The sequence below is a fragment of the Peromyscus leucopus genome, chromosome 16_21, assembly GCF_004664715.2.
Source record: "Peromyscus leucopus breed LL Stock chromosome 16_21, UCI_PerLeu_2.1, whole genome shotgun sequence".
NCBI lineage: Eukaryota > Metazoa > Chordata > Mammalia > Rodentia > Cricetidae > Peromyscus > Peromyscus leucopus.
Window position 1 is genome coordinate 72725894 of NC_051084.1, and position 9728 is coordinate 72735621.

Sequence of the window (9728 nt, forward strand, 5' to 3'; positions counted from 1 at the left end):
TGGGTTTTGTAATTCAACTGTCTTGTCAGCCTCTCGTCTCCACAGCTGTCGCAGTAAGCTTCAACACTGTGTCCCCTGTTTAGGGGGAAAAACCCCTCACTTTCTTGACACCAAAACCCTCAAGGAGCAGAGCTGCTTGGGGGTCGAGTGTCTCATGCACCTGGAGTCTAAGCCAGTTGTCGCTAATCTCTCTCTAAGCTTGCCTGGACAGCAAGGGCCCATGCCCAGTCTCCATCCCACAGGCTGCCAGCACGGGTAGAACACTCCAGAACTCACGCTTCACCCTTAGTGGAGGGGAGCCACCCCCTTGTCTCCCCTGGGTTTGGAAGGGAGCCCTCCTAAGAAAGTTGCTGTTTTACCGTTGTCTGCCCCACTCACAGCCTGAGCTTTGCAGCTCAGGGACCGTCCCTATGTACATTCTTGTCAGTCATGGAAGTGATATGTTTGTCCCTGTCTTCTTGATTCCTGTGCCCGTCTCTCAGCTATTTTTAAACCGAGGCAACTGCTGGGGGTGTGAGATGGGGCGAATGTTAATTATTAATCTCCTAAACCCCAGTAGTGTTCTCTACATTTGACATGCATGTGTTTTATTCCTGTTTGCTTAGCTGTCTGATTAATGTGTAAGGGTCATGGCCAATCTAGTCATTCCCGTGTTTACTACGGTGCTGGGCATAGATTTCAGTGTCATGATGATTGAATGAACGGGTGTAAAAATAAATGGACAGATGAATAAATAACATATATTGTGTTTTTATATTGATGCCTCTCATAGTCTCCACACATAAATTTAAACCTTCTACTATAACAATATAAGACCTGAAAATAGATAAATAGACAGCACTTGTTGCCAGGCACACTGCTGCTCCACACGAGTCTCAGCCTCTGGCCTAACTCCGCAGCTCTGCCCTGAGAAGCATGGTGAGCCCAGCTAAACTGCCCAGGGATCGACAAGCAATGCCCGCCGCTCATGCAGTGAGGACGTGGTCTCTTCGGCTTAGAGACCTGCGGCTCCCTTGGGGCCACACTGTCTGGAAGGGAAGAAAGCTGCCCTACCGGATGTCCGGTTACCTTCTGCCACGCTCTTGCCACCAGGAAGCAAGCCCTCCAAGTACGGTGGCTTCTGGCTTCCTTCCTTTCCCCCTGGGTCCAATAGTCTCAGGTTTTGTGAGGGATGATGTCACAGACCATAAAGTTTGCTGCCGTGGAAGGAAACAGGACACACAATGGCACCAACCGAGCCAAACTGAAAATGAGATCCTTCAGGAGACAGTCCGTTTAGCCGTCACTCTTGGACTCTTGGAGCTGAGCCTCTGGAAGTCTCCTTGGAGAGACCCTACCCTGATGTTGCGTGGTTCACCCACCTCCTAGGTTCTGCTTTCTTCAATTCCTACCAAGAATCTTGCTTTGTACTTGAGCTCCCCATTTTGTTTCGTATTTGATTTGGTGCTCAGGGAAGGACACACTGTGTGTAGCTCCAGTCACCATGGTCACCCTGTCCTCGGTTCCCGTTCTGCAACTTCTCAGTCTCACAAAGCGTCCCTTCTCCTGTCTGCGCTGGTGTCTCCTCCTCCTTTATCCCCCACATGCACTCCAGGACCCAGGTTGTCATGGGTCCCAGTCAGTGGTTTCTCCCAGCCCAGTGGTTAGTGGTTCTTCACACTGGGGAATTTTGAAAACTCCAGGGTCAGGCAGCACCCAGATGGGTCACATGAGGACAAACGACATCTCACCAGCTGGTTCCAGATAGGCGAAGAGAACAGTCCCAGCTGCAGCCCCAGCACGAGTTTTCAAGCCTCTACCCAGGGACTGGAAGTACCTTACCCTGTTAGGAACGAACCCCACTGCGACCTCGAGGATACCTTGAAGGGCTCCGAATGGGCTGGGTTGGGGATCTGAACCGCATCCAGCTGGAAGACAGACCTCTGCTCTGCTCACTGCAAGGCCCTCAGGTCTAGACAGCATTCACTCGTAGAAGGAGGTTTACAATGCACATTAACAGGAAGCTCTGAGGACAGCAGGGTGTGGGGGCAGACAGCAGTAATCCACTTAACTTGACCCCAGGTTTCCCAAATTTACTTAAGGACACCTATTAACCCCTCAGGGAACCCTCTTGTAAACCTTAGTCCAATCTCCCTGTTTGACCAAGTGCTGGAGGTTAAACAGCTTAAATTCCTAGTATTCACACTTCCTGCCCTGCGTGAGTGTCCGCATTTTAATGACTGGACTCTGTGGTTCTTGATTACACCTCTAATGCCCGTCCTCACATAAGACCCGGTAATGAAAGCTCACACTTCCCAAAGTGACAGTGCTGGGCACTGCTGCGGATTGAATACTAAGCAGACATTTAAACAAAGTGCTTCAAATAGTTTTTTAAATTCTATTAATTTGAGTCGGTGCCGTTATCAGCCCCCTTTCACCCAGAAGCTGACCCATAGAGAGGTGGTATTTATTGCCCAAGGTCACATCCCTAAGTAGCCAGAGATGGGGAGGACTCTGAAACCCAGGGACTAGTTCCTCACCATGTGCTACTCAGCACGCAGGTCTGGTTGAGCAGTGAGGGCCCCTGTGTGCTTAATGAGCTGGGGTGGGGTGAGGTTCCTGGGCCTCTTGCCCCAGTGATGGCTGCATTGGGCGTGAACCACAATCCAGATATGGAGGGCACACCTGAAAGGCCTGGAACTGGCACAAGACACCCACGACCAAGTTCTCAGACAAAGGAGATTTATTTGCCCCAGAGGGACAAAGGGCAGGAAATAGAGGGGAAGGGAGAAGGGGAATCGAACAAGGAAGAGGGGGAGGGGTATTGGTCCAAAGAGGGACAAGGACTGCCTCTGGATAGAGAGGAGACAGATGTGGCCAGTAGGCAAATGGGGGTTTATAATGGGAAAAGGGAAACCCCGTGTTAGGATGAGTTGTTTAATTTCAATTGGACATGTTAATAAGGTGGGCCAAAGGGGACTTTTGATTACTGGACTTCAGTACTGTAATAACTGGACCTTGGTGGCCAACCTCAGGGGGAAGAAATGGCCGCATAAGGGAATAGACCTTGGTGGTTAGCTTTAGGAATGTAAGCAAACAGTTAGGAAGGCAGAGGGGTTCGGGAGAAGGGCAAGGCCTGCCAGAGCCAGGTTTGCCATGCTCGGGCCTACTGGTGTTTTTCATTCCCACCTTTTTGTTTTATTATTGGGGTTAGGCATTGGGTAAATGGGTGTCGTTCTCTCTGGCTGCTTTCTGTTGACATTGAGGCATCATAATTAGGGACCCGAGGAAGCTGGAATGTTTGTCAAAGCCAGAAAGAGCAGGCTGTCTCATTCTCATTCAATGCCCAGGTTCTGGGGGGCCATCCAAGCTCAGGAAGTACCATCTGTGGAGCTGGACCAGGATGTAGATGCCAAGGAGACAGCTGGGCTGGGGAGCTGCTGTAGCAGTTTGTAGTTGATTTGAAATCTGCTAGAAGAGATCAACTTTAGACAGAGGTAAAATTAAGGAGTTTAAGAAAAAAAAATTATCGTGGATGTGCATTTGAAACTTTCAGGCCCATGGCCCTGGTAGTTGGTAAGAAGAGTCCCAAGATTGGGGGGAGGGGGAGAGAACCAGGGAAATGGGGAGAGATCCCACCCTCAGGAACAGACAGGTGGGGAAACAGGCTGCTGGTTGGCAGGAGTGCTTATCTGCAGTCTGAGAGTTCCTGAGAGGAGTCAGGAAAATTTAGACTGGTAATATTGTTATTTATTAGGCGGCGCTGTTTATTCCTTAAATGGCACTGCTTGCCATTCAGAAAAGTCACGAGGTACAGCAAAGCCCACTATGAGTTTATTGAGGGAAGGGAACAGAAAGGGTGTGACAGGCCTGTGGGAATGATTGTGCAGGAAAAAGGGAATGGGGTACGTGTGACCCGATTTTATAGATCCCCCCCCCCCCCGCACATGCGCAAATGGGCTTATGTAGCTACACCACGACTACGTGATCACGCAGCGCACAGATTACGCACGTAGGACGTAAGATCCTGAGATAACTGAATGTCTTGCCAGTGCCTGTGCGGTCATGGGGGAGTGGCTAGGAATTCTATCAAATATAAGGTTAATTTGGGAACAACTGTCACCTGAAAGCTGGGTCTGTTGGGAAGAATACAATTTGAGAGGCTTTTGTCACATTAGAATAGGTTTGGGGGAGGCGGGGTGAGTGGGCAGTGTCCAGGTGGGTTTTGAAATTGAGATACTTTAGGAACACAGATGATTGGGGAGGCTCTTGGAAAACAGTGAGGGGCATGGTCTGCACCAGGGTTTTGGAGTTGGCGTAGAAAGGGCAGTGGAGGGAAAGGGGGAAGGGCAGCCAAGTGTGCAGGGCCTGGAAGGGACCACAGGATGCAGAGGGACAAGGGCAGTATTAGTGGAGTGAAGGTCTTGGACTAGGTAGAAGGTTTTGTTAGTGTTTTGTTTTGTTTTGGGTTTTGACTGCCAATATGGGGGTATAGCAGGGTGAAGAAGTGGGGTGTAAAAATGACTTGGATAAGGGATTGAATAACAGGTCTGAGGCTTCAGAAGTATTGAGGTTTGGAGATGTAGGCAGAAGGGCCTTTAAGTGTAATAGAGAGGGTCTTGGGTGTTGGAGAGTGTACACATGAAGGCTGAACTCCCAGAGGTAGAGGCAGAAGGATCAGAAGTTCAGGGTTATCCACGAGGTCAGTCTGCAGCAGCACACGAGAGACCCTGTTTCAGAACAAAACAAGGAAGCCGGTCCCTCGCGGTCCCGAGTGCTGATGGTGAACCTGTCAATCTAGCCAACACTCTCGCATCCACGGACACTGTTAGTGAAAGCCTCTGCTTTGCTAACAAAACCCCACGTTTTGTCTGTCCGTTTGTGGGGTAGTATTTATTCAGCTACCACTGACGGCTTTTATTTCCCAGCAGCTGTGTTAAGGCACTGGGAGCACTGGTCTAAACCGGGCGAAGGCATTGGTGAATGGACAGCTGGCCGGAGTCTCCACCTTCCCACACTGACTCCCGTGACTGGACCTCGTGGTGACATCCAGGAACTTCCCCGGACCATACACCACTCACAGCTTCCCTGCTGTACAGGTCAGGGAATTTGGGGTCTAAATCTCCTGCTCCTGTGCCCATCTCAGTTTAGACAACCACTAGCTACATACACAGGGTTTTCACATTTAAGTCCATTCAAAGTTTCAAAAAGAAAAAAAAAATCATTTTCTTGGCTGCAGAGCCACATTTCAAGTGCTCAGTAGCCGCAGAGCCAGCAGAAGACAGAACAGAGGCATGGAATGTTCTGTGGTACTGCAGACACAGGTATGGCCACGTGCTGCTTCTGGGCCCCGCCTCACGCTCAGGGCCCCGCCTCACGCTCAGGGCCCTCATAGACCACTCAGGTCTTGCCCCAGGCCGAGGTCTCACCCATTTTGAGAGCCCAACACGGAGGGTCCATGACTGTGACCCTTCTCTGGGCCTGGCTCAGTGGCACAGGGCACAAGTGTGGCTCAGGGTCCAGCTGGGAAGGGTTCCTCCTACCTCCTCAGTCACTCATTAACCTGGGCAACGCCAGCAGGTGACTCTGTTTGCTTTCTTTGTGTCCCTGGGGTCCCCAGCCTGTCCTGGCCCCTCCGGCAGTCTGGAGCCTCCTTGTCCTGGACAGTCTAATCTCTCTCTGGGTGACCATTGATGGCTGCAACTTCTCTTCTTGTCTCAAAAGCATTCACAGAAGCTCAAGGAGATCTGAGGCAGGGGCACTGACCCAGGCTTGGGGGCACTGAGAAGCCTGCCTGCCCTGCCCTCAAGGCAAACCCGGAATTCCGTCACTCTCCACAACCATCATCCCTTACCATGTGGGCTCTGGGCTCCTGCTGTCTCCCAGAGTCCACTATTGGCTATGAATTATATTACAGCCCAAATTCTTCTTCAAAACACACTTTGAATCCTGGCTCTCACCCACTCAGATCCACGCATGACCCTTTCCTCCCTGGGAGGGAAAGTGCTTTGCACAGCTCCGGGCCTCATGGTAGGTATCCCCTTCCCCACTCAGACCTCGGTTCCCCACGGCCACCCCCGCTCACCCTGCTCTAGATCTGCTCTATCTGCTCTCTTGCTCTTCTAGGAACTGTAAAGAACAGTTTGTGCCAGGGCTTTGGGGGCATTTTCTCACATTGTCTGCTGGGCTTTGCCTTATTAAATCCTTGACTTCTTCTCCCTTCCAGCTGCGCTCAAATGCCCCTTTAGCTGGGAGATCCTCCCTGTTCACCTGCCCGAAGTATCCATCCCACCTCCGCTCTCTTCAGGGACCCTTCCTCACCCACGTCTACACCGTGGTGACCCTCCTTCCCCTGCCTTTCTGCTCTCCCTAGCACATAGGCCTGTGTATTGCTGCGCATTAACACACTACTGCGACTTACGCGCTAGAATACCAATGCATAAAGAAGGAACTTTTTATATCCACTTAAACTTACTGGAATATCAGTGCCATACATATGGAGAGACCTTTAACTAAAGGTAAGCATCATTATCAGGAGGGATGGAGGTCGCTGTCCTGTCTCTGGAAGAAGATGATGCAGCACATGCAAAGGCCTTGTGGTCATAAATGAATTCCTTGCTTGCTGTGGCCGGGTGCAGAGATGGGGAAGCATTATGTAAGGAAGAGGTCATGGGAGGCAGCAAGTAGGTCTTCCAGGCTCTGTGGGCAGTGGTAGGGAGCAACAGGCAAGTGCAGAATATTAAGGTGGGTGGGTGAGCAATCAAAGGCCCTTTTTGAGAGCTCCTTCTGAATGTGCTAGGCAGAGCATAGGCGTGGTGGCACAGAAAAGCCAAGGGACAATTATGGAATATCCAAGGGAGACAAGGGGTAGCCGGGAGCCTAGGATTCCCAGGACCAGTGGGGCATTTGTGCTCCACTCTCTAGGAAGACCTGTTCCATAGCATTCTCATTAAACAAACAAACAACAGAAAACAGATGCCTGTGTATCAGACACTTTGGTTATTTTCGTAGTACTGCAACTACATTTTATGAATAAAAGGATAGCTAAGGGATTCAGGTAACTAAGGTAAGTACAGTATGATTCATATTCATAGAATGACCTTGGGTAACTTCTGTCTGGGAAGGAATTTCTGGATTTGCACCTTGATCTTTCAGTTCAAATTTCTATTCATTATGATTTCTAAAACCTACTTGAAGATATCACTCCCTTATTCACAAACACAGACTAGCGTTTCTGTGTAACTGAGGATCACAGAACCAAATAGTTCTGCCTACAGCCATGAATTTGCTGACTGTTGAGCCATCTCCTGTGTGCTTCCTTAAAATTCATTTTTAAAGTCAAATAATCTACTTCTTTGGTTATGAAGGGATTCTAAATTTTTTTTCAAAATTAATTTTTCAATGGTATGGATATTAAGTAGCATGCATACCACTTGTTTATTCAAATAAAAGGCGCTACAATCACAGTGGGTAGAGTGTAGCTCGGGGAGAACACTTGCCTGACATGTTCAAGGTCCTGGGCTCCATCCCTGGGTCTGTTCCTCTTAGAGCTTTAGTTTTAGGTTTGGTCTCTATACTTTCCTTCGTGGTAGTCTACAGACTATTAATAACCTAAGTCCATCATAGCGTCCCCAGAGTCACCCGGTCCCTGACGCAGCAGGGCCCAAATACATATGTATGTCCTGCCCAGCCAGCCAAGCCCCTTGGTCCCACCTCACTGATTGACTCCTGTCCTCTTTCCCTGGCAGGAAGAGTAATTTCTCTGTCCACCAACACAGGTGTTGCCCTGTTTCCTTCTCAGGGATCACGGTCTCCAATGTGCCACCTGCAGCCACTCTACATACGCTCTGCTAACCCTCCTGTCATCAGAAGTGCTGCCCTGAGTGGCCCGACTGCTCACCCAGAGATGGCTGTGAAAGAGGAGATTCCGGAACCAGATCTCAGCTTCCACTTTGGCGGCGTTGTGGCTAATACAGTCACCCACCCTCCCTTGTTTTATTTCTTTCACTGGTAGAACCAGGGTAATATTGAAACCTATGGCACCAGCACCCTGTGAGATGTGACTAAAGCAGGACATGAAGGCTCTTGGGAAAGTTATTTTGGGTAAAGGAACAGACGTCAGAATTGCTAACACTATTGATGTTGGAGCTGAGTCTTAATTCCGTAGGTTGTCCACGGCACTCTGCCCTCTGGGCATCGTAATGGAGAGATTTTGCTTTTCTAACTTATCCCTCCTCCTACTGCTTCAACCTCTTTTGGAGGGGCCTAAATGTAATCCAACTGTATCTTATTATTTTTCTATTTTACTTGGATGTTCTTCTCTTTATCCTCCATTTCTAATCTCTTGTTACTTCTCCCCTGAACTTGTATTCTTAAGATCTACCCATACTGATAGTTGGACACATGAATTTAGTTTATTTCTTAAGATAATTGAATGAAGTATTTTATTTTTCCAGTACCTCACTGAAGGACATTAATGTAGCCAGAAGGTTTCTCTAGTCCCACCCTGCCCCACAGTCCCTCGGCCACTTATAAAATAATCATTCAGAGGCTTAATGTTATTTACAAACTGTATGGCCTATGGCAGGCTTCTTGCTAGCTAGCTCTTATAACATAACCCATTTCTGTTCATCCATAAGTTACCACATGGTCATGGCATTACCGGTCTGCTGGCATCTTGTTGCTCCATGGGTGGTGGCTGGTGTCTCCCTCTCCTCTCCTTCCTTCTCTCTGTCTATCTGCTTGGATTTCCTGCTTGCCTCTAAGCTGCCTTGCCATAGGGCAGTGCAGCTTTATGTATCAACCAATCAGAGCAACACATATTCACAGCATATAGACTGACATCCCCCAGCTCATTAATATTGCTGCAAGTACTTCGTCATCATGAGAAATTCTGAGAATTCTTTTTTGCTTAGTTTTCAATCCGTGCACCTATCTTTCCTTTATTTGGCATAGATTAATTAGGCACCTATTCTATGCTAAATATGATGAGGATGGAAATACAGTATAATCAAAAATAGATACAGCCTCCTGTTTTAGTGGCGGAAGAGAGTAGGCTATAAATATATAATGCTATGTATAAAGCAAAGGAGAAAATAAGTCAAGATAAGGGCAGAGAGGGGGTGAGGGTGCTGTTTAGACCAGGAGGTCAGCAAGAGCCATCTGAGAATGGAGTGACATTTGCACAGAGACTCAGTAGAGGGAGAGTAGCCATGTGGATAGCTACCAAAGGAACATTGCAGGTATGACTATGCTGAGCTCTGAGATGGGAAACACAGGACAGTTCCAGGAATAGCAGTGAGGAGATGAGAGTCGAATGAGGGGACAGAGGAGGAAAACAGATCATTGAAAGTGGGTGGAGCCAATCAGACAGGATTTCTTCCACAGTGTGAAAACCTCACGTTCTATTTTGAGTGAAATGAGAAGGACTTTGAGGAAAAGAACAAGATCTGACTTAGAGCCTTGGTTATTGTTGTTTTAATGATCCCTCCAGTGGCCTAGGAGAGAGAAGCTTCTGGGAGAATAGGAGGAAGGGAGCATCCAGACAGGAAGCCAGGGCAGTGGCGCTGTTGCAGGTGGGTAGCCATGGAATATGGCGGAGGTGCTGGGGACTCAGACAAAGCAACATGAGGCATCTGGAAAGACTGAGTAAGCAGCAGAATGAAGACCGGGAACCATGTGGGAAGACTCCAGCAAGAGCCACAGGAGCTTTCCAGGGGCTTCAAGAAAGAAGAAACCATTAACGATGT

The 9728-nt window shown here is 48.8% G+C and overlaps 1 long non-coding RNA gene across 1 annotated transcript; it reads left to right on the top strand.

Annotated features, from left to right (window-relative positions):
- Positions 1–3985: 3985 nt before the first annotated feature.
- Positions 3986–8413, top strand: LOC119086823. The gene is made up of 3 exons (XR_005090187.1): positions 3986–4079; positions 4911–5078; positions 7781–8413. It is a non-coding gene; the product is annotated as an uncharacterized LOC119086823 (long non-coding RNA).
- Positions 8414–9728: the final 1315 nt, after the last annotated feature.